Consider the following 23,511-nt stretch of genomic DNA (forward strand, 5'->3'; position numbering starts at 1 on the left):
TCAGGGTGACCCAAAAGTGCTATTGCCAAGATCCAAATGGATGCATGAGGGCTGCTAGCATGACAAACACCAGAGACCGAACTGGAGACCTCCAGAGACAAAACCATGAGCTTCTGCAGCTTGAGGTAAAGAGTCAGGGTCTGTAGCTGTGGCTGTAACCGCCTCATGTCCCCTGTGGACCTGCACAGAAGAGGAAGTGTAAAAAGCACTGCCCAGTAGGTTACAGATGCACGTCCAAACCACACACTACTTGAGGAAGGGCTTTTTTAGCCTTCATTTTCCCAGCACAAACCTTGGAGGGAGGCAGGCTAATAGTCCAGGGAGAGGCTACTCTCCATAGCATCATTGAGAGCTAAAGGAAACAGCTTATTATAGTTTTCAGCTCCTGACTGGCAATTACCACCCTTTGGGAACAGCAATTTTAATTCATTCAGCAGCAGCTACTGATCAGTGTCAAGCTACAGAGCTCTGACTGCCCTTTACCTTGTGTCAGGAAGTCCAGTAATACTGGAGAAAACAGGAAGTCTCTCAGGCAGTGTGTCACTGATTACTCACTTGCTCTTCTACATGAGGAGACTTTCAAGAAAATGTCTCTACCTTGATTTATTCCAAAAGCTGCCATCAGGGCCCAGCTCAGCTTGGATCAAGTTACCTATGTTCTAGCCAGGCTTGGTGAGTTGGGGGAACAAATGTTCATAAGAGATTTCTCCAAATGCATCAGTTTTTGATCTAGGTAGACTCACTTGTGTCATCAGGATGTAGTTTGATACGCATTGCGGTAGCTGCCCTTGGCTTTGGGACAACATGCAGCAACATGTAAGCTAGACAGAAGGTGGCAGCTTCATGGCTCAGGTCTTTGGTTCCCATGGTAGGAGTCCTATGTAATCCAACCCTACAGGGATGCCAGTATCTAACAAGAAGATGTCAGGAGAAAGATGGAGAAGGAGGGGCCTAGTCTACACACAGATTTGTATCCAGTTAACTAGAGCTGTGTTTTAAAACCGATTTAGTTAAACCAATACAAGTTTGTGTGTAGACAAGACCAGAGCATAGCGATCCGATGAATAAGATACTGCGTCAGTAATCTGGGACTGCAATCGGGTCAAGTAAGAGGTTGTTACCACATGCCCTGCTACACTACATAAAAACATAAGAACGGTCATACCAAAGGTCCATCCAGCCCAGTATCCTGTCTGCCAACAGTGGCCAATGCCAGGTGCCCCAGAGGGAGTGAACCTAACAGGTAATGATCAAGTGATCTCCCTCTTGCCATCCATCTCCACCCTCTGACAAACAGAGACTAGGGCACCATTCCTTACCGATCCTGGCTAATAGCCATTAATGGACTTAACCTCCATGAATTTATCTAGTTCTCTTTTAAACCCTGTTATAGTCCTAGCCTTCACAACCTCCTCAGGCAAGGAGTTCCACAGGTTGACTGTGCGCTGAGTGAAGAAGAACTTCCTTTTATTTGTTTTAAACATGCTGCCCATTAATTTCATTTGGTGGCCCCTTGTTCTTATATTATGGGAACAAGTAAATAACTTTTCCTTATTCACTTTCTCCACACCACTCATGATTTTATATACCTCTATCATATCCCCCCTTAGTCTCCTCTTTTCCAAGTTGAAAAGTCCTAACCTCTTTAATCTCTCCTCATATGGGACCTGTTCCAACCCCCTAATCATTTTAGTTGCCCTTCTCTGAACCTTTTCTAATGCCAGTATATCTTTTTTAAGATGAGGAGCCCACATCTGTATGCAGTATTCAAGATGTGGGCGTACCATGGATTTATATAAGTCTTCAGAGAACTATCCACCCTGAATGCCTTATAATGCTTTGCTGCAGTAGCTCTCAGCTACAGTCTTTGTTCAAGGTAGATTTCTTACCAGTCTTTGTTCTTTCTGCCATGGCTGATGTTCTCTCAGTCAGGGCCTCCCACGGAAGCACCAGTGGGCTGGCCTCCCTTGCCTTCTTTGCCTAAGCAAATATCCATAACTCTTAATACACGCCACATATATTCATCATGCACGACTAGTAATGGTCAGTGAGTTTTCCAGTGCCATGTTACATGACACCTTTTAGATACAGATTGTAACCCTAATCAGTTGGGATATACTGAATTGGTCAGGCCAGCTGAAATTCATTACCTGGTACCAATGAGCCCCTTGCCCTCTGGCACTGGGATGCTCTTAAGGTTACAGATATTAAATCCAGTTAATTTATCATGTTGTGTATGAAGCATTGCCAACCTTAAGCACTCAAAAATAATGGGTATGGCCCTTCAAAGTTTTGAGATTGGCTTAAAAATGAGGTTTTTAAAAGATTGGGTTCTTTTTATTTGCCTCCGGGTCTCTGAGGCTGTGGAATTCAACTTTACTAGCCTTTCTCTGTAATCATGAGGTTAGAAACCTACTTTTAAAAAGAAGGAAATCTGAGATTCTCATGACTCCAGGAGCTGGGACTTTTTAAAAGAAAACCATCAAGTAATGTGTGTGACATTACCCAAGGTACAATCTGGACTGTTGAACAGCTGTGCCCTCAATTCTTTAGCTTCGGATGCGTTTTACACTGCTTTTCTGTGAGAACATCCACTCCTGGCCTGTTCATGCAGCCTTCAGCATGCAAAAAAACACTCTGCTATGTAACATGAATGCTCTGGCCAGCCACTCATGATTTTACATACAGGGCGACACCTGCAAATTCTTAGTCCCAGTCCCCCAGAAATGTGTGTCTTATACTGTTCGGTATCCTTCTGAACAGTACAAGCTCATCAAAAGTCCATCATTTCATCAGAGGAAATTGATATGCACTAGCCTTGTTATCCCAAATGGAGTATTCCACACACACTCTTCCAAACACACACTGGTTAAGATTAAATAATAATATCAGTTTATTAACTACAGAAAAGAGATTTTAAAAGCCAGGATTGGTTACAAAAGAAATAAGAGTAAAATGGCCTGATAATAATTTAACAAGCTAAGTGAACTTAAAAGCAAAAAAGGTTTTGTCTCACCATATGTTTACAGCAGTCTGTACTGGCTGAAAAGCCCTCCAGCCAGAATCACCGTTCTCCCAGTTCAGTGATGCTTTCTTTGTTTTTTGAGTGTCTTAGCTGCCATGAGTAAAGATGGAGGGGGAGAGAGGTGATTTGGAGGCCCCTCTCTCTCATTCTTATACCACTCTCCCCTCTTTGAGGATTACCCCCAGCTGGGGTGCAGGTGACAAGCAGTCTTGGGTGCACATGAGGTCTGAACTGTCCTTGTGATGGAATTTAATTCTTATTCACACCTTTCTCCTGCTGGAGACTGGCCGCTTAAACAGGGGATAGTCTTTTAACACCCGATTGGGTGTTGATCTCTCTTTAGTTTCTGAGAAACTGGTATGGGCCTGCTTTTCTTAAACTTGGAGCACATTACAGCAATGATACATAGTAGAATCTTGTAACTTCACCTACAATATTGGTACAATTATTTTACTGGGACAATAATGTTCAGCAGATTATGACTTTTCAAATGATACCTCACAAGGCATACTCTGTATAACATTTATCATAGTCTTATAAAAGTGGTGAACACAATGGTATAGACTGTCACACTGTGTCTCCTGATAAAGTCATGAGCATTTGCAGCACTGTTAAAATGGTTAAACAAAATCATTTCACTGGATTCCAAGGCTCCCTGCTTCTTAAAGAATACTACGAAAGCAGCACTAGGTACAGCACCTGCAGCATTTTGGCTGCTTTTATAAGGTAGTAGAGTCAGTAAATATGATTTAGATGTATCAGGTACTTTTGTTCTTGGAGGCAAGATAGATCTGCTGGAATTAGCAGGACAGAGAGAGATGGAAAGCTGTCTCTTGAACTCATGCAGCTGCCAAATAGCCTGAAAGGCACAATGGCAAGAGTGCATGATGGAGCATTGGCCTCATACTCAAATTTCCTGCCTTTTGCTGGTTTGTCACAGCCATTAATGTTTTAACATACTTTTTTGTCAGTGAATGTCCTCTATTTTTAATATAAACTTTAAAAAGTGGGGGAGGATCGGGAGAGTGTATTCATAGTAAGTTTTAAAAACACTTTGATAATTTCATGAGCTGCCATCCTTGACAGATTAGTTGGACCTGGAGTTAGAAACTGAGTGTGTCTGGTCTATTGGACACTTGGGATAAAGTATACTACAATCTTTGTATTATAAGCATCGTGCTGGCGTGATGTTATAACACAGTCAAGTCTCCCCATTGCAACATCCAATCTCAAATTCTCACTCCAGTTAGGATGGAGGACCCAAAATAACCTCACTCCAATTGTTCAGGAAGGGAGGCCTCAGTGAGCTTATCTATCCTACAGGTGTCTCAAGCAACTGGCTTTGTGATGAGAAGTACGCAAGTGGATGGTATGGACTCTTAGGTTATTGAAGTGCACAAAGGTATGAGGAACCACTAACTTGTTGAGTTAGAGACGCAGACGTCGTCTTTTACTCCAGCACCCAAACAGTATAATCCATTTCTCCTGGTGTTTTTGAATTTCTCTTTCAAAAGCACTGTTGTCAAAGGGTTAGAGACAGGGACCAGAGTCAAAACTTCTGGGTTCCATTCTTTGGTCTGCCAGTGTGAGACTTTGGTCAAGACACAAGTGCCAGAGTTTTTGTCAGGGCTTGGGACGCAAATTTGGGGCCTGATTTTTTAAAAGAGTTAGGCAGGGTAGGTGCTGAGCATTTGTCAACATCTGGCTGTTGTTTATGTGCCCAAATGGGAACTGAGCTTTTTTCGAAACTTGGCCCCAGCTGTGGGTGCAGAACAGCTGGCAATCTGACACTGAATTCACTTTGCAATCTGGCTCTTTGTGGTGCTTCTCCGTTTTCCTGTCTATGAAATGGGTTTGATATTTGTTTACCTTGTAGGTGTGCAAAGGTGTAATTCACTTTGGGATCCTTTTATGAAAGATGGTAGAGCTGGGGGCGGAGGGAGAATTTGCATTGTCAATAATGCTTTATCTGGACTGTGGTACAGCAGCAAAAGTTCCATTACAGAATTTTTCTCTTATCAGCCATTGATCAATACCTAACCTTAGAGCTTTCTACCACTATTACTGGGTTAAATCCAGCAGAGATGATGGGATCTTCTCGGATCAGTGTGCTATGTTCTATTTTGTTTAGGCTGGTAGACATAGAGCCTTGGGGAGCAGGGGCAGCGCTTCGTGCTTGTGCAGTAGCAGTTGGTCTGCGCAAGCTTTAAATTCACATAGCAACGACGGGGAGTCTGCAAACACTTTTGAGCTCAGCTGAAGAAAGGATTTGGAGCCCTTATTTGCTTGTCTGCTCAGGATGTAATAATGTTCTGATGCAAGGTCTTGGGTAACGGGGCTTTTCAAGGCATAGAAATTGTGTGGCGTGAGCTGTTCTGGTACATCAGTTCCACCAAATAAATTTTCTGACTTTGAGGTGGTCACAGATTGTCATGGGCTGGGTTATGCTAGAACTAATCCTCCAGAAGAGACAAAGGCAGCTGCTCTTTAAGGGCTTGGGAGCATGTTTTGTAACTTGTTTAAAAAAATAAAACATGCTCAAGGGATTGTAGGCCACTGGGAAACTCTGTTTTAAGGAGTCGGTGCTAGAAAGTTGGGTGGGAGCTGGATTGGTTTTTGCAGATGGAGCTCCCCACTTCTCATTTGTCCCCAGGGTGGCAGTGGTTGAAAGTTACCACCATCCAGTAGCTGGTTAGTGGTCTATGAGAGTGTTAGTCTGACTTTTGGTGGACAAGGCCTGTGTTTCCTAAAGTGAATAGTGATTTTGGATACCCAACTTGAAAGGGTCCCATTTTTCAGATGTACTGCAAGTCAGGTTCCTTCAAAGATCTCTCCTGTTGAGCAACCAGAATCACTTATTATAATTTAGGCTCCAAGCATCCACATCACAAAAAAAATCATAATATTTGGTGCCAATGACCCTCCTTGTTGAAACGTCTGGTGACAGGAAACTGATGATTATTTGTATTATGGTAGTGCTTAGGCACCCCAAAGAGGGATCGGGGTCCCTCTCTTCTAGTCACTGTACAAACAAATAACACAGAAACTGCCCCTGCCCCAGGGTGATCTAGGATTTAGGCTGGTGAGTTGAGATCTATCAGCTGAATGTGCATCAAGCCAGGTTTTCAATACCTAGCATTAGAGCTAGAAAGGAAACAGTTTTCCTGTGCCAAGAAAATTTTAGATATTTTGAATAATTTCCCATCCGAAAACAGGATGAAAGGTCAAAATCTCAAAAACTTCTGCGAACTGAAAATCCAAATTTAAAAAAAAAAGGTTTGGGTCAATCGAAACATTCCATTTTGATTTCAAAACACTTCAATTTTGACCATTTTTTAAAACTATAATTAGCTTCAATTTCTAAATGAAAAGTTGTTCGAAACTAGAACACCAGAATTTTTTAGTTTCATATCCTTGGGTGGCTCCTGGTCAATGGCACAGCTTGGGGGGCTAAGGCAGGCTGCGTACCTGCTTGTCCTGACACACTGTGCTGCGCCCCAGAAGCAGCCAGCAGGTCCAGGTCCTCGGCGGGGGGAAAGGAGGCCAGGAGGCTCCACGCAGTGCGCTCGCCCGCAGGCACCCAGCTTCCAATGGCTGGTTCCCAGCCAATGGGAGTGCAGAGCCAGGGCTCAGGACGGGGGCAGCATGCAGAGCCCCATGGCCCCATTCCTAGGAGCTGGACCTACTGGCCACTTCCGGCTGTGCCAGCCAGGACAGGTAGGGACTAGCCTGCCTTAGCGCTGCAGCACCACTGACTGGACTTTTAACGGCCTGGTCGGCAGTGCTGACCGGAACCACAAGGGTCCCTTTTCAACTGGGTGTCCGGGCGAAAACAGGACACCTGGTCAACCTAATTGTGACATTTAAGGCTAATTTTGGGGTCCCACAGTAAGAAACTAGTTTGTGCAGCTTCTAGCCTTCATAAGCAACCTACAATAGGGAGCATGCGAACAACCCCATAAAGTGGAATACAAAGGTGCTCTCTTTGTGTGTCTGATTGTTCTTACTTCAGGGGTTTGGAGTAGAGGTTTACTTTCTTCACCTGGCAATTCTTGTAGTTACTTACATCTCTCTTTCTTAAAGCTGCAAATGATAGTTGACAAGCATCCTCTGGCTAATCTGATACCATCTCTCCCTCTTTTTAAAAAAAAAAAAAAAAAAAGCTTTTCCAAATAATGCAAAATGTAACATGAAGAAAAGCAAAATATAAATGTGTTAATCCCTGGCAATTCCTGTTGCCTCTTCTAATCCAGCCATCTTGCTACAGAATAGGATTTAATGTTAATTTCCTTGTAGCTCAGTTTGTTTTGTGATCTATGCTAGTTCATTTGCTTAACAGTATTGTGGACCTTATCACTGCCTAACCGAGGATTTGCCCCTGCTCTCACTGAAGTCAATGGAGGCAGGACTGGGCCTGTATCAAGAAAGTGTTTCCCGAAGTCTTAAGTAAAACACATTACTTTTAGTCTGGAGGGGGTTCCATTTTACACGGGTTCTCATCCTCAGAGCTTCAGTTAAAGTTCTGAGGTTCAAAGGCAAAATTTAACGTGAAACCATTTAATTTTGCTTGGTTTTGACCCAAAACAATTGACTGGGCTTGTTTGACACACAAGTCTCATACATAAAAATCTCACGATTCTGGCAATTATGGGCCAGTAAGTCTAATTTTTTAGTACCAGTCAAATTGGTTGAAATTCTAGTAAAGAACAGACTTATCCGACACATAGATGAACACAGTATGTTGGTGAAGAGTCAACACAGCTTCTGTAAAGGGAAACGCCTCACCAATCTATTAGAATTCTTTGAGGGTGACAACAGGGTGATCCAGTGGATATAGTATGCTTGGATTTTCAGAAAGCCTTTAACAAGGTCCCTCACCAAAGGCTCTTAAGAAAACTAAGGGGTCATGGGATAAGAGGGAAGGCCCTTTCATGGGTCAGTAACTGGTTAAAATACAGAAAACAAAGGGTAGAAATAAATAGTCAGTTTTCACAGTGGAGAGAGATAAATAGTGGGGCTCCCCAAGGATCTGCACTCATGCTGTTCACCATTTTCATAACTGATCTGGAGAAAGGGGTAAAGATTGAGGTGGCAAAGTTTGCAGACAATACCAAATTATTCAAGATATTTCAGTCCAAAGCTGACTGCAAAGAGTTACAAAGAGATCTCACAAAACTGGGTGACTGGGCAACAAAATGGCAGATCAAGGTGAAATTCAGTATTGATAAATGCAAAGTAATGCACATCCAATCTGGACTGCTGGCACTGGTGTGCACCATGGCCTTTCACAGCACTCTACTGGCAGTGCAGAGAGGGTGAAATTAACGGAGGGCCATATGGTGCTGGTTGCATTCACTGAAAGAAGACTGTTGTGAATGGGTCCAAAGGAAGACTCTTCTGATGGAACAGAGGAGGAGGGGAGCTCTAGGCATTTTGGAAATATGCAGATTTTGCTGTTTCCCTGTGAAATATGGTCCTACAAATCCTGGGTGAATATTCTGCATTACAGGCACTGCTGGATCTAGTCCAGTATAGTCTGGATGTAGGAAGGAAATTACTCAGTTGCTCTACAGACAAGTGCAGCTTTGAATTAGAAACAGGCCGGAGACAGCTGAGACTTCAAAACTTGTTTCCCAAGTGAGTCAGAGTTTTTGTTGGATGTACTGTCAGCAGTGCCAAGAGGCCCCAGTCAAGGGTTGGAAGCCCATTGTGTGAGGCACTGTAGACACCCAAACAGAAGTCCCTGCCCCAAAGCACTTGCGAACTAAGCACACTGAGAGACAGCAGGTGAATACAATCAATATACAAAGGCAGATGGAGGGGAGACAGCATAAGAGTGAAAAAAGTGTATTTGCTCTAATAAGCAGCAGTCATGAGATGCCACTGTCTCACCATTGCCAATTGTTTGGTAAGCATCGTGGCACAGGTGAGTTTTAAAGAGGGTATTGCAGTGGCTTTGCAGGTTTTTATGAGGAGCTTCTCTCATGCATAAAGCAAGAGCGTCATGAGAGATGCTTGCGGGAAAGGTAGAAGCGCTCTGGGCTAGCAAACATAACACTGGACAAGGAGATGGGATACCCTGGGCTCCATTCTTACCTCTGCTGCTTAGGCAAGTTGCTTTGTTTTTCTGTGCCTCTGTTTCCTCACATTCCCTCTATTTTGTCCGTTTGGTTTGTAAGCTCGCTGGAGCTGGAGCTGTTTTTCACTGTGTTTGTACAATGCCTGGATCTCAACTAGCCTGCTGGACACTACCGTAATTAATAAGAGATAGGTCATTCACTCTACCCTGGGCAGGTTTTTGGGCCCTCAGAACCGCATCAGGCTGTCCAGTCGTCCTTGGTTGCTTCCCTGCCTCCTGTGTGGTAACCTCTGATCATGCACAGGCCTAAGCAGCTGCTTTCTCCATCCTGTTATCAGCTTGGTTGGAGGGGGAGAAGTTTCTAAATGACAGTAAAATCCTTAGCGAAGAAACAAGAATCAGTGTTAAAAATAGAGAAAACAAGACAGCTTGTTTCATCTAAACAGAAGGGTTATTAAATAAGCTTGAATTAATCAGTGATCTGCCAGCGCTCTGAAATTGAAAAGCAGGGCTGAAGAGCACGGAGCAGCTGAAGGGGAAGAAGCCACTTTCCCAGGTAGAAATCTACATCAGAATCCTGCAGGGGAGATGCTAATATGCTCTTCATGGTGGGAAGCATTGCCCGCTCCTCGGCTTCCTGGGGAAGGTGCTGAGAATACACTAGACTCCGGGGCTCTTCAGCTGTCACTCTCCTCTTAGTCTGAGCTCAAAGGGTGCAAGTTACAATGTCTGTAAGGACTCCACCTGTCAGTGCCTGAGCCCCACTGGCAGGAGTTGGTGTTAAGGCTGAGAAGCCACTGGAGACCTGCAGAGGATTTTCAACCTCTGTCCCATTTGCTCTGAATTCTCCCATAGCTGCCAGTTGTCACTATCTGCAACAGACTAGGGAAGGAGCTGTCATGTTCATACCAATGCGCTACATTTCCCCAGCATCTGAGCATCTCAAAGCTCTCCGTAAACATTAATTAAGCCTCAAACACCCTAATGAGGCAGTTTAACAGATGGGTAAATGGAGGCCCAGAGAGGCAAAGTCACTTCCTTAAAGTTGGTTACACTTCATGGCCTGAAATGTCCACTAAAGGTTATGCATGAAGCCAGGCAGGTTTGATGCACGCTAAAGGGTTCTTTAGTGGCATGAGATGTTCTGTATTGGCATAGACCATTTAGTTTGGCTGTTAACTTAAGGGCTTTTAACACTTGCATCTCCCTTACTGTCTGTCAGATGCCATGCACAGCAGTGGCAGTACAGAAATAAACAGTAGTAATTCCCCAGTATTCTAATTGACGGCTAGATTTTGGAACCAAGTATCTGGCCCACTGGATCTCTTGGGTCCTGGGGCTACTGAAACCAACAGAGACCAATAGGAAGGAATCTGGCAGTGTACTGGAATGTCCACTAAAGTGTGCTTAGAGGCTGTGACAAACACATTTGATATACTGGAGTGCAGGGGGAAAAGTCAAATGTGGCAGAACTGGAATATAACACCCAGGAGGCCTGGCCCCATGTTAACCACAAAACATGCTCCATTTGAGTGCTTACATGCACTTTTGCTCCTCCCCCGCCACATTTATGGCAAGGGCTTGTCTACATTGTCACTTTACAGCGCTGCAACTTTCTCGCTCAGAGGGGTGAAAAAACACCCCCCAGAGCACAGCAAGTTTCAGCCAGTATAAGGGGCTATATTTCTGTTGAGGCTGCTCAGTGCTTATTTCAGATGCTGAAAAGATACCTGCCCCCCTGAAATGGAATTATGTATCATTTAGCCATGAAGCACCTTCCAAGCAGGGATTTGCATTGTCCGCAAACATGCAGTTGCATGTTCTTAATCATTTCAGTGCTGCTGGCTGAGTGAACTCTATAGCTGGACAACTGGGGATTCAGCATTTCAGAACCTAATTTTTACAAATGTACAATTTCCTTGTTTATCTAGGTAATGGCACTGTGGCTGCAGTGTAAATACATCTAGCTGCCATGGGGAGTATTCAGGATAATAAACAACACACTGCTGTGCTGGCTGTCACTGCCAAAGGCTTTTAAGCTTGGGTTTTGTATTTAGATGTGGTTGGGGACCCATTAAATTTGGAACTGGGATTCGTTAGCTGCCTGCACTGATCATGGAGTGGGTCCAGGAGAAGAGAACCCATTTTCCTCCTCTAGTTCCAAGGCCACTCTCTGATCCTCTCCCGTAGTGTACCATGGGGAAATCTGAGGTCATCTAAAGGATAGAGCACTGGACTGGTACTCGGGAGACAAGGGGCTAGTTCTCCACTTTGCCTCTGCCCTGCTATGTGACCTTGGTCAAGTCACTTAATCTCCTTGTGACTCAGTTCCCCATCTATAAAATCCTACCTCATGCTAGGATGGTGTGGATAAAATCCATTAATGACTGTGAGATGTTCAGATACTATCGTGATATAAGCACCTAGATAGAGGTGTGACTTCATTCAAAGCAACTGAGCCATTTACTTGGGTTTGGATGAAATAACCCACCTCCTCTTCCAGAAACTTGAATGAAACATTTTTAAGGTTGAAAAAATGGCAAAATTGCATCTCTCTCATTTTTCAAGGCAATAAAAGAACTCTGCAGTGTCTGCACTGGATTTTTTGCCAAATGGCTGCATGGTGAATAAAGCCATCTTTCCTCTCTTCCCAGCCCCTTCCCCACTGATACTGAGTAATTTAGAAGCCGTTTTGCAGCAGTAAGTTTAATGCTGAATAGCTGCCAGCTGTACTCTACAAGATAACAGGTGTTGGGTAACAGTGCAATGAGAACAAAAGGTGTCTTGTTTCTGCTGCCTAGGTGTTCTAGAGTGGTGGTGAATTTTGCTAGTTCTCTTTTTAGGTTGGTTGGGACTTTTGAGAGTGTTTCCAGCTGAGATTAACAGCTGGATGCAGTTCATATGTAGCAGCCAGAGCTGGGATTCTGCTTTAGATCCTTAAATGGGATTTAAGGTGAAATCCTGGCTTCACTGAAGTCAGTGGGAATTTTGCCACTGACTTCAGTTGGGTCAGGATTTTATCCCTAGCAAGGAATACCCCCTGTGGCATTACACACCATGGCTGTGACAACATCATTGAGCTGCAATTCATAGAGTTAGCTATGTCCATGTTCATTTGTATTACAATAGTGCCTAGAGGCCCCAGTGTGCTAGGCACATGAGTGCAACTTGTCTAAGGTCACACAAAGAGTCAGTGGTATGGCCTGGATTACCAAACCAGGCTTTCTGACTCTTACTCCAGTGCCCTAACCAGGAAGCCATGCTGTCTTGCTCATGAAATGAGAAAGTGCCAATAATAACTTGCATGTAGTACCTCTGCCCTGATGATTTCAGAGCATTTTCATCAACTAAACCTCAGAGACCCCCAATCCCCGGTGAGGAAAGCATTATCCCCACTTTAGAGATGTGGAAATGAAGGCATGAAGATGGGGGGACGTGACTTGCCCAAGACAACACAGCAAGCCAGGCACGGTGGCAGTCAGGAATAAAACTGAGCTGCTGCCCAGTCCCCATTTCAGACCACGAAACCATGCAGCCTAAAAAGAAAATGTGCCATCCCAACTGCTAGGAAGGGACTTGCCCAAAGTTCTGCTCATTGGTTTTTCTGCTTCCCTTTATCCCAGACAGGCTGGTGTGTGTGTGGGAGAGAGATATGGAAAGGGAGGGGGAAAGAGAAGGCTCGTCCGGTACTTGTGTTGGATAAACAATATCTGAGCCTGGACAATCCGAGTGCATTTTGTACATAATTCATGCAATTATGTTTGTTATCAAGGAAATGCCTTTTCACAGCTGGGTTTCATTCTCCCCTCCTCCACCCCACCCCAGTCCTGGAGGAAGCAATAGTCACAATACTGTACTTTGCCCTGCTACCTCTTTCCCTGAGAGCTGTGAACAAGCCTGCAAAATACCATCGCCGTGAATAATAATAAGTGAGGAAGAGGAAGGGTGGCGGGTATGTGGCCATTAGGGTCACCAGTGATTATTGATTTTGGCTGCTAGAGTTAGCTATAAGGATGTTGTGATGATGGCTGTCTTAGTGAAATTTCAGTGAGTTTTGTGGGGAGACCCTCCATGGGCAGTGAAATAAGAAAATGAGGCATATGGAGTGTTTTTAGCAAGCTATTTGAAGAGTTAACTGCTGCCGGTGCCATTCAATAAACAAACCTCAGTGATGCATTTCAGAGTAACAGCCGTGTTAGTCTGTATTCGCAAAAAGAAAAGGAGGACTTGTGGCACCTTAGAGACTAACCAATTTATTTGAGCATAAGCTTTCGTGAGCTACAGCTCACTTCAGCGGATGCATACTGTGGAAACTGCAGAAGACATTATATACATTCACGAAAGCTTATGCTCAAATAAATTGGTTAGTCTCTAAGATGCCACAAGTCCTCCTTTTCTCAGTGATGCAGTCACTGCTGTATCTTCCTCCTGTTAGCGTAGGCGCCACCATACTACTGCAACTTGGAAAATGCAGTTTTCTATAGCATCTGTTGTCACTAGGAGCTGTCTGGGTTCCCAGCTAGCTGGAGCGTTAAATGCCCTGTGCGTGTTTCTATGTGAAAACTGTAGTGTTTAAAGGTGCAACTGGATTCCACCCTTCAGAGCTGGGCTAGCAGGAGTATCTTCAGTTGGGGACAGACGCACCTTGGCAGAGCTGTGTATTGGACTCGACCAAAGCTGCTCATCTCATCGTGCCTGGCTGTTATCTGCACTCAGTCCCTCCTCTTCGTGGATGAAACAAAGACTCATGAACTGTTCTGGCAGCATGATAATTAACCATTCAGGCCCAGCATGTGGGAGGGTGTCAGGCCTCTTTAGGTGAATTACTTATAACTACTTTTATTTATTTGTTATTTCTTTAGCTTTAACAATTAAAAAAAAAATAAAGCCCAAACAAAAAGCTGTAGGTGTCCTAGTAATTACCTTTTATCTTACAATATCATAATGATTTCAGATCATATCACACTGTGTAATTTTAGTTTGCATCAAATTCTGAAGTATGCCATTGGACTGACTGTTCAACTGTGAGAACAATATCTGGCTTTTATTAAAAAAAAAAACAAAACACCTTGAACTTGATGTTTTCTTGAAACTGATGATGAAATCTGGGAGACCAAATTGCAAGAGCATCCCGCAGTTAGTGGATGAAATGATTTAAGGCTTAGAGCTTCAGTTTTCTCATATGTAAAATGGGGATAATGAGACTGACCTCCTTTGTAAAGTGCTTTGAGATCCATTGATGAGAAGTGCTCTATTAGATCTAGGTATTATGTGTTGTTGAATTACAACCCTGCACTCAGACCACATGTTGCGTGGGTTACTAGTATTGATCCACTGAAGGAAGCCCTGGACTATTTTCTGACTGTCATGGAGCACTTTCTACATGAGACTAGCCTTTCCTTGCAGTGTGCAGAATTTTATCTTCACATGTCGTTGGAAAACGTCAGCATTTTGGCTCTGGAGAAGAAACCTTTGTCCAATGTATTGGGGCTTTCACTACCGGTGGAAACAAGCTAAACACGCTCTTCTGGATGCCAAGTAACTTTTCTGAGTGGTAGAGCAGATAGATACTGTTCTGTATAAGAGTAGAGCTCAACCTAACAATCGTGGAGTCTGCAAACCAGGATCCAATATTTTAATCACTGCAGTTATACCTAAAGATGAGGGCAGAGCCACAGAGTTCAGATCTAGAATGGAAACTTTCCCAAGTTCAGGAGTGTAGAGGTGCGCCGGAACTAGTTACAAAATTAAGATTTCGTGAAATTCTGATGCTTTAGAGATCAAGACTGAAATCCTGGCCCCACTGAAGTTGATGGCATGGGAGTTTTGCCATTGACTTTGATGGGACCAGGATATCACTCCAGGTTTATTCTCTGAAAAGCTCCCAAAAGTTCCAGTGCTGATCTGAACTTCTTGACAGCTGTCTTGCAAGAATGGGCTTTTTGCTAAGTTTCTGGCCCTTGCTGTTCAGGTTCTGGATGGGAAACCTGTGGAGAAATGCTTGACTGAGCCTTTTGGAACCTCTAGAGAAGTCCCGATCTCTTCCCCCCTCCCCGGTCACATTAGGTTCCAGAAATGTTCTCAAGTTTGTGTGGCAGGTGGAGGTGGACCAGGGCCCTTCCCTAATGGGCATAGCTGCTCTGTAGATAGAACGCGGAAAAGTTCTAATTGGGAACAGTCTGGTTCCTTGACTATGGGGGCTACATTTTCTGGAATGGCAACTGGTATTTATTTTTTGAATTAGGGCATGTTTACTCCTGAAGCTGGAGGTACAAATTCCAGCTTGAGGAGACATACGTGTAGTAGCTCTGGTCAAGCAAGTGTAATAAGAGGAGAGTGTAGCCCCAGCATGCAAGCAGAAGAAGGGACTAGCCTCCCCAAATACGATCCCGTCTGGGACACTAAGCATACTCAAGCAGCTAGCCAGTCCTGCAGGACACATCACCCCAGCTCTGCTACTGGTTTTATCTTGATAAGAGCCAGTGCAGGTATGCTTCCTTGAGCTGGAATTTACACCTCCAGTTCCAAGTATAGACGTACCCTTAGAGTAGTGAGAAGAGGCCCCAATGTGCAAGGCACTGTACAAACAGAGTGAGAAAGTGTCCCTGCCCCAAAGAACTTGCAATCTAAATACACAAGATAGATTAAAAAGTGGGAGGGGCAACAGATGCACAGAGATGGAGTGACTTTCCCAAGGTTAAACCAAGGTTCAGTGGTAGAATCAGGTACAGAATCCAGGTCTCCTGAATCCCAATCCAATGCCCCATCTATTAGACCACACCGCCTTCCCTGATAGGTCTGGGAAGCCCACGGATCAGGGCATCTGTTCTACAGAGATACATGCAAGGCACCTGGGCTCCCACTGATTCCAGAATGGAGCATTTATTAAACAGATAAACTCTTTATCTGCCCCTCTTCCCAGTCATCCCCTTGTATTGCTATATGTTGAACTGGAATCAACACACAGGAAAGAAGTCAGGATGGTAAAGGGATCAGATTGCTCCAAATTGATGGTCCTTGTATTTTAGTTTATACCATGTAGCTTGTAAGGCCTGCCCTTTTGATGACCCTTTTTACCATAAAGGGAATACTGGGGAATTTCTGACATGCTGGTGACATATGGAGGAGGTCAGCAGGGTGAGCCAGCATATCTCCCTGCTCCTGGCCTCATGGTAATGAATCTTAGTTTGATTGTACACAGCACGTGGGGCAGAATCAACCAGCGGACTAGAAAGTGCTCAGCAGGGGGTAACTGTAGCCAACCCCCCTCCCCAAACTCTTAAATTTCTGAAGAGGCTTCATAAGTCAGTAAGACAACTCCAATCTTTCATGGTGTTAAGAGAAAAAGACAAACATGAGAAGGGTTTTTATTTTTTTGCTAAGCATCTCTCAAGACTCTGTGTGATTCCCAGGCCTTGACTGCAGCACATTGGGACAAACTGAGAAAAAAAGCATAGAGGAGTTAGGTGATGGAAGCATATCTCTGTACAGGTTAGAAGTTGATAAGTATTTAAATGCTGTGCCTTACTTCTCCCAGCTGCTTGTCTTTGTGAACTTCTGTCCAAGTGAATGTGGCAGGAAGTTCAGACCCTATGTGCTGTATGGTGGTAGATACTTCTGCAGTCTGCAACATCCTCTATGTTCCCCTGCAAGAGGGCAGAAGCATCAAGAGCCCTGCAGAAGTGCAGATCTACCCTACAGACTCATCCAGGCACCCTGACCAGGTGGATCTCATTTGCTCCAGTTCATCCAAGATAAACAGGCTGAACCTCTCTCCTCCTCTCTGAAGGGAGAGAAAGAGGATCTAACAGGCAGGTCTGAAAGGGGAAGTCCTGGGATTAGCTGGCACAGAAGGGTGTGAGGGCCAAACTTATGTGTCCTGTTTTGAATTACAGCCTTGTTTTCAGGGCTTCATGGTTGGTGCTAAGTGATAATGTGGGAGTTGGATAAAGGGTAACTGAAATTGACAACCCACAAAGGGTTTTCTTGTATTGTATGACAGGTCCAAAGAGATTCCCACAGCCAGTTGAGTTGCAGCTAAACTGATCTCTCCTCCATCTGCCCCTCTTTCACCTGCTCAAGGTAATGACAGAGTAACTGCCAGGATTCATCCAGATAGCAAGCACGCATTCAGCTGAATGTGGTGCAGTGTCCCTTTGTGTTATGTGATGTCATTGTGAGACAGTGATGAGTCAAAAATGGAATGGGGCTTTCTATTTAACTTTCTTTCCGGAACAGAGGGACTTTGTTTCGACTTTCAGCCAGAAGCCAACAGGGATCAGAAAGACAGTTTGGAGCAATTGGCAGGACTGTGAGTCCCGACACTCGCAAATCTGTGTGGGGTTGGATTACCAAGGGGCATTTGGGGTACGGATTAAGATGTATTGCAAGAGCTGGGCTGGAAAACTAGCCAGAGCAAGTATTCTTGTGAGGTGTTGGACACCTGTATGTGTGGCCGCTGCTTCCTTCCAATATTTCAGCAATGCTGGTCCCAGAAGGCAGAAGTAGAGAAAATGTAGTCAGATGTTTCACAAGAGTTTGGAGTTTGATTCCAGAGAAGGAAGAAGGGTCAATAGCAGGGGGATTGGGAGAGTCTCTCGGAGCAGGTTTTACATCCCCAATATCTACCCCTTTCCCTCCCTGGGCAAAATGTTGTTCTTGGATTTGTGTGCTCCCAGATACAACATTCCCAAGGTGCTCGTAAGGAGAGCTGATTAACAGAGTGTAGACCTGCTATGGGGATCTGAGTGTAACTCTCACTCCCTTGTCCTGAAGCACAAAAGGTGGCAGGCCTGCTGTCTTTGGCTTTCCCTGGACACAGTCATTTACACTAGTCACTGTGAAGTCCATGCAAAATGCACTGGTGTAAATGACGACACAAAGTGCAGGACAGTGATGAATTGGACCCCATATAAGTGAGTGGGAAATCCTAGTTCAATTCAAGTAAAACACTGCAAAATCACAATTCATAGTGTTTTGACTCTGCTATGCCCAGGTGTAAATGACGATTCAAGACAGTGCAAAATTCTACATCTTAGGATATTTATGCCTTTCCAAATACACTGGCCATGGAATCAGCTAGGGAGCTGGAGGGCTAAATGAAAGCTGAGCACAGCCAGTCTCTACAGGGGGGAAAAGGGGGATTCATGCATAAATTAAACCCTATATGGCTAACTGTACCCTTTTAAAAAAGATTCTGTCTTAATGAAGTGAACACAGCTGCTGCACTGGCGACATCTAAATTGTTCCTTTGGTCCTGTCACTTTCTGCAGAAAATTCTCCTTTATTTCTGTTTTAATTTTCCCCTTTTTATCGCGTGCATAAAATAATACTAATGACAATCTGCAGCGTCTGGGAGTGAGTGACAGCTGAAATAAGAAAAATGACTAATCGTGCCTCCTGCAGCCCTGTCACATGGAGATTAAATGAGTCTTTTTTTCCTTCCCCCCTCAGTGAGAATCATGGGCATTTGAATAATAATATTATAGTCTCCATTAGGATGATGTGGGGGAGGGGGAGGAATCAGCTCAGACCCATGATTATGCCTTCAATCTAATAATTATTTAAATACCAGATAACTCCTTTCAGCCTAAGTGAGGCCTTTCAGCTGCCTGGGTTAATATTGTGTCCCTGAATTTACTCTCCCTTTTACCTTGTATTGCCAAATGGATCCCACATTGCTTTTAAGGTCACATTTTAGACTAAATTATATCCTGCTCACAAAAACAAAAAAGAAATCAAATAGTATTAAGGATCCGAGTTACACTCACCCAAGCACACCCATTTTCCCCGTAAGAGCATCCAACTCAGTGTTTAACTCTTCCAGCTGTGAACAGCTGCCCTCCAACTTCTCCACTGGCTCCTAATTGAACTGAAAATTGCCCTCCTTGGGTTTTGAAGCTCTCTGTGCCACAAAGCCCGTCTTATCTGTACTGCACTCCGCACAGGCCTCCTGTCTGTGCCCTCACACAATCTCATCATCCCTGGTGCCAGATCCACTTTCTCTAATGCGTCAGGCATCAGGGATAACCTCCTCGTACACTGGTACTCTTTAAATCTCCCCTGAAAGTGCACCTTCTTCTCTTTTTAATATTTCTCTCTCTGTGTTAATATTCACAGCAGCTTTGCAAAACCCATTGAGAGTGTAGTTGTTGTGAAAGGCACTTTGCAAAATCAGGCACATCAGAGAGCTGGCCAGACCACGACAATTCTGGTTTACAAAAAATGTTGACATTTGTATTCGTTCCTGGTTGTAATGCAAACCGAACTTTTCAAAGGGTTCTATGAAACAAAATTTCTTTCCTTCCAAAAAGGAACAAAAATACATTTCAAAACTGTGAAACATTGTGCACCATGGAACTGTTATTTTCCATCTTCATTTTGCATAGTGCATTTTCTGATCAAAAAGGCTAGATTTTCATGCGCGCTCTTTCTCTCTCCCTCTACGTCCTTTTTCATCAAAATCTTTATGTTTTTGGGAAACACTTCAGATTTAACAAAAAGGCTTTTTTCTTTTATGACAAACATTTTATCAAAAAGTTTATCACCAGCTCTCGCACGTTGGTAATGAAGTGAGGATCAGGAGGATGGGGTTATACTTGTGGTCTCCTTCCCTCTCGCAGATTGGTGGCTGTAAGGTATTAGCAAAAAGAAAAGGAGTACTTGTGGCACCTTAGAGACTAACCAATTTATATGAGCATAAGCTTTCGTGAGCTACACTCACTTCATCGGATGCATTAGATACCTTGAGCAGGGTTTCCAAAGTAGCCTCAGGGTGCATCTCACTGGGGGTGTGTGTGTGTGTGTGTGTTCTCATCATGTTAGCCGACACATGGTAACAAATTTGAGGTAAACTAGTGAAAACAAGACAGTTTGTAGTTTGAATATGAGTTAACAGATAAAAGTAAACCCTCGGCTCGCTCCTACTCTTCACCTCAATCTCCTGGCACTTATGAGAATAACCAACTGCCTTCTCTTTTTGCTAGGATTTTACCACATGCGAGCTTACACCTGGGAAGAACATACCCTTTATCATTGACTTGTCTACCCTGAAAATATTGCAGTGGCACAGCACTGTACTCCGCTTCCCCAAGAGGCAGTAACTGGGTTGGCAGGAGAATTCTTCCGTCAACCTAGCGCTGTCCACGCCTGAGATTAGGTTGGTTTAGCTCCGTCGCTCACAGATGTGGATTTTTCAAACCCCTGAGCAACGTAGTTGGACCAGCCTAATTTCCTAGTGAAGACATGGCCTCAGTGAAGACAAGGCCTAGGGGACTTAGGCACACAACTCCCATTGCATGTCAATGGAATTTAGCTGCCAAACTCCCTCCTTGGACAATCGCAGTCCTGGTTCCTTGGTTACTTGAATAATATTGATTTAGTACTCATTTGTTCCCTAAATAAATGTTTATCCTCCTCTGCCCTTTCTGAGAGAGTGATGTTCACAAGAGCATGCAGCGCTTAGGGTGACCAAATAGCAAGTATAAAAAATCGGGGCGGGGGTGGGGAGTAATAGGTGCCTATATAAGAAAAAGCTCCTAAAATTGGGACTGTCCGTATAAAATCGGGGTATCCGATCATCCTACCATCGCTAGTAAGGGGGAAGGAGGTAGCTGAGTTCCCTTAAGCAAGAATTTCTCCTGGCCCTCTCCAATCCAATGAAATTCTTTCTTTGCTTTCTAAATTTCCATCAGGATGAGTGTCCTCTGCCATGGAAAACCCACTTGCCTTGGTATGGGGTAGAGAGAGGTGCTTTTTGATTGAGCTGTGTTTAGTAGGGCAGGGGGAGGGAGAAGGGGGAGGGGAGGAGGGATCTAATTTGGCCTTGGAGACCATCATTTACTGAGAAATCTTCTCTATACAGCAATGACCAGGGTTCCCTTCTGACATGCACCGTCCCAGCCAATAACTCTGTTGTGGCTAGGGGTATTGGGTTCTGAGGTGGCACAATTCAGGAGTTCACTTGGTATACTGTGGTACATAGGGAGCAGGGGGACGATTCTTTCTTACACAATAAACTGATCAAACTGGAGTTATTCAGCAGCCTGCCCTGGCTATTGCTCAGTGGGATCCTTGTACCTACACATCCGGAATCTGTTTAAATGTTTTCCTTTGTTCCTCCCCTGCGTACAGTTTCCTGGTATTTCCTTCCGCCTAAAACAACAAGGCAGGACATTCCTAGCCTGCAACTTTGTTGCTAATTTCACATGCAAGCCGCTCAGTGTCTCTCTTCAGGTTGTGCTGTCATTTTATCCAAGAAGAAAGCTGCCCGGAAAGGGTGGCGCTTGCGATCAGGTCATCAGTGTTTACTGCAGGTTATCGGCAACTCTTGTATGCCTGAAAAGCAGTTAGCAGTGTGGAGAGCCTTCCTCAGAGCAGAGACTCAGAAGCCACTTGATTCTGCCCTTTTGAAATGTTCTTTAGCCAGAAAAGGGAGAGTTTTTTTTTAAAAAAACATTTGCTTGGAAAATTAATGAGAGGAAATGTGCGAGAGAGGCTGATCTGAAAGGTTAGCTGGCAACTCTGGCTGCTGGCTCTGTTCTGTTTCCACTCTCTCATTCAAGTTCAATGCAGAGTGACTCCTCTTCTGCTACAGCCTTCCTTACAATATCGGGAGCCACAGCTTCACTTGGAGTGAGACTGCAGAGTGCCACAGCCAGAGGTAAAATTTAAGGTTTTGGAAATATGAAGTGGGCATTTCAGGGAAGTATCACTTAGAGCAATTACAGGCTTCTAGTTCGGCTACCTCTGCCTGTCTTATCGCTAACAATGAGATTAGAGATAGCTGTTCGGGGATTGAGCGCCTTATTTACCTTTCAAAACCCCCCATCTTGCTTCCCAAGGTTAGGAAGCTGGAAGAGAACCCTGTCTGTTCCGTGACACTTGCTTGTGAGTGGTACATTTTTGGGAGCGTTAGCAATTTAAATGCCGAAAACAATATCCCAGTCAATCAAATCTTCATTTGCCTGCAAGTGAGAGGTGCTGAATCAGGGAGCTCTGGAGAGTAAAGTCCTGTCTTTATTCATCGCACAGGCAATAGAGAGCCTGCACTGCTTACTCTGAAGTGGGGGAAACCACAGCTAAGACCCAAAGAAATTCAGTCCGTGGTTTCTAAGGCCTTGTGTCAGCATAACTGTGCCAGTGCAGAGCCCTGGTGTAGATGCCTGGCATTGGTAGAAACTCTGGTTTACATGACTACACCTCACCCCTACACTGCCTTAGCACAAGTTACAATTCACACCAATACAGCAGGCCTATGCTAGGGGCACTGCACTGATTTAACTGCATTGGTTGTAGCCAAACACCCTGAGTAGCAAAGACTTAACACTGCCGACTAATGGAGCAGGCAATTTTAATATAGACTGCGAAATGAACTCTTTCTCCTGAGAGTGATTGAATAAACCAAAGCCTGAAATACTAAGCTGGAGACGAGCACATCTTGCACTGGGAAAGTGTGATATGACTGGCTGCTGCAATCGTCCCGTCCTCGGATTTGTAGGGATGGAGAATTATGCATTTTGGGCCATTTCTCCAAACTGATCTACTGTTCCATTCCTAGCCATTTAGATTGCTACAGTATTGGGCAGTATCGAATCTCCTAAGATGTGCTTTGAATTAGCCCATTAGCCATTCACATAATCATTTAGACAACTTGAAAATGTTTCATCTTTCCAAATCCCAGCTCTGGTTTGGAAACAGCATTGGTCTAGTGGGTAAAGGAGCAAACTAAAGGGGTAGGACACCAGGGTTTTATCCCCCTTTCTATCACTGATTTGTGCAACCCTGGAAAGTTATTCTCTGTACCTTTGTTTCCCCCTCTGTAAAATGGGATAAGGATACTTGTCCCAACTTTGCAAAGGCCAAATAAAGGCCTTTGTGAAATGCAAAAACCTTCTGTGCTGGAGCCATCGGAAGAGTTATTCCCAACCACTGCAAAGTGCACTTTAGGCTTTGCTACTAGTGCCCTAGGGCTCCCTCTTGCCATCTTGGTGATGTGCCTCTGTGCTGGATCTCAGTGCACCTCTGTTTCTGCCTTTTCTTCCCCGTGAGCGCTCTCTGCTCTATCCCACAGTAAGTCCTGGGCTGCTCCAAATAGCTTGAGCCCACACTGCTGAATGGGAGGTGTTTAGACAATGGATGGTACAGCCAGAGTCTTAGCCTGGTAAATTAACAGGAACGTTCAAAAAGAGGGTGAAACCCACTTTGGAATGGTTTCAGAGTAGGAGCCGTGTTAGTCTGTATCCGCAAAAAGAAAAGGAGGACTTGTGGCACCTTAGAGACTAACAGACCTTGCTTGCCGAGGCGGACCCTTCCAACTCTGCTGTGTCACAGCCCTTAACCATTAGCATTGGTTGGGACTTCACTTCCAGCATCACTTCGTTGCCAGTTAGTATGTGGGTTATGTGCA

At 44.3% G+C, this 23,511-nt stretch overlaps 1 protein-coding gene across 2 annotated transcripts in view; it reads left to right on the forward strand.

Annotated features, from left to right (window-relative positions):
- PLXNA2 (plexin A2) overlaps nt 1-23,511 on the forward strand; it is a 315,976-nt gene that overhangs the window by 8,079 nt on the left and 284,386 nt on the right. Inside the window, exon 1 of one of the 2 annotated variants that reach the window (XM_084611055.1) lies at nt 21,683-21,765. The exons of the other annotated variant lie outside the window; for it this stretch is intronic. The gene's annotated coding sequence lies outside the window, so the exon portion shown is untranslated. Of the gene's footprint in view, nt 1-21,682; nt 21,766-23,511 lie in introns of those variants that run through there. 2 annotated transcript variants of the gene reach the window in all.

The sequence above is a fragment of the Lepidochelys olivacea genome (genome assembly GCF_965140295.1).
Source record: "Lepidochelys olivacea isolate rLepOli2 genome assembly, chromosome: 21".
Lineage (NCBI taxonomy): Eukaryota > Metazoa > Chordata > Testudines > Cheloniidae > Lepidochelys > Lepidochelys olivacea.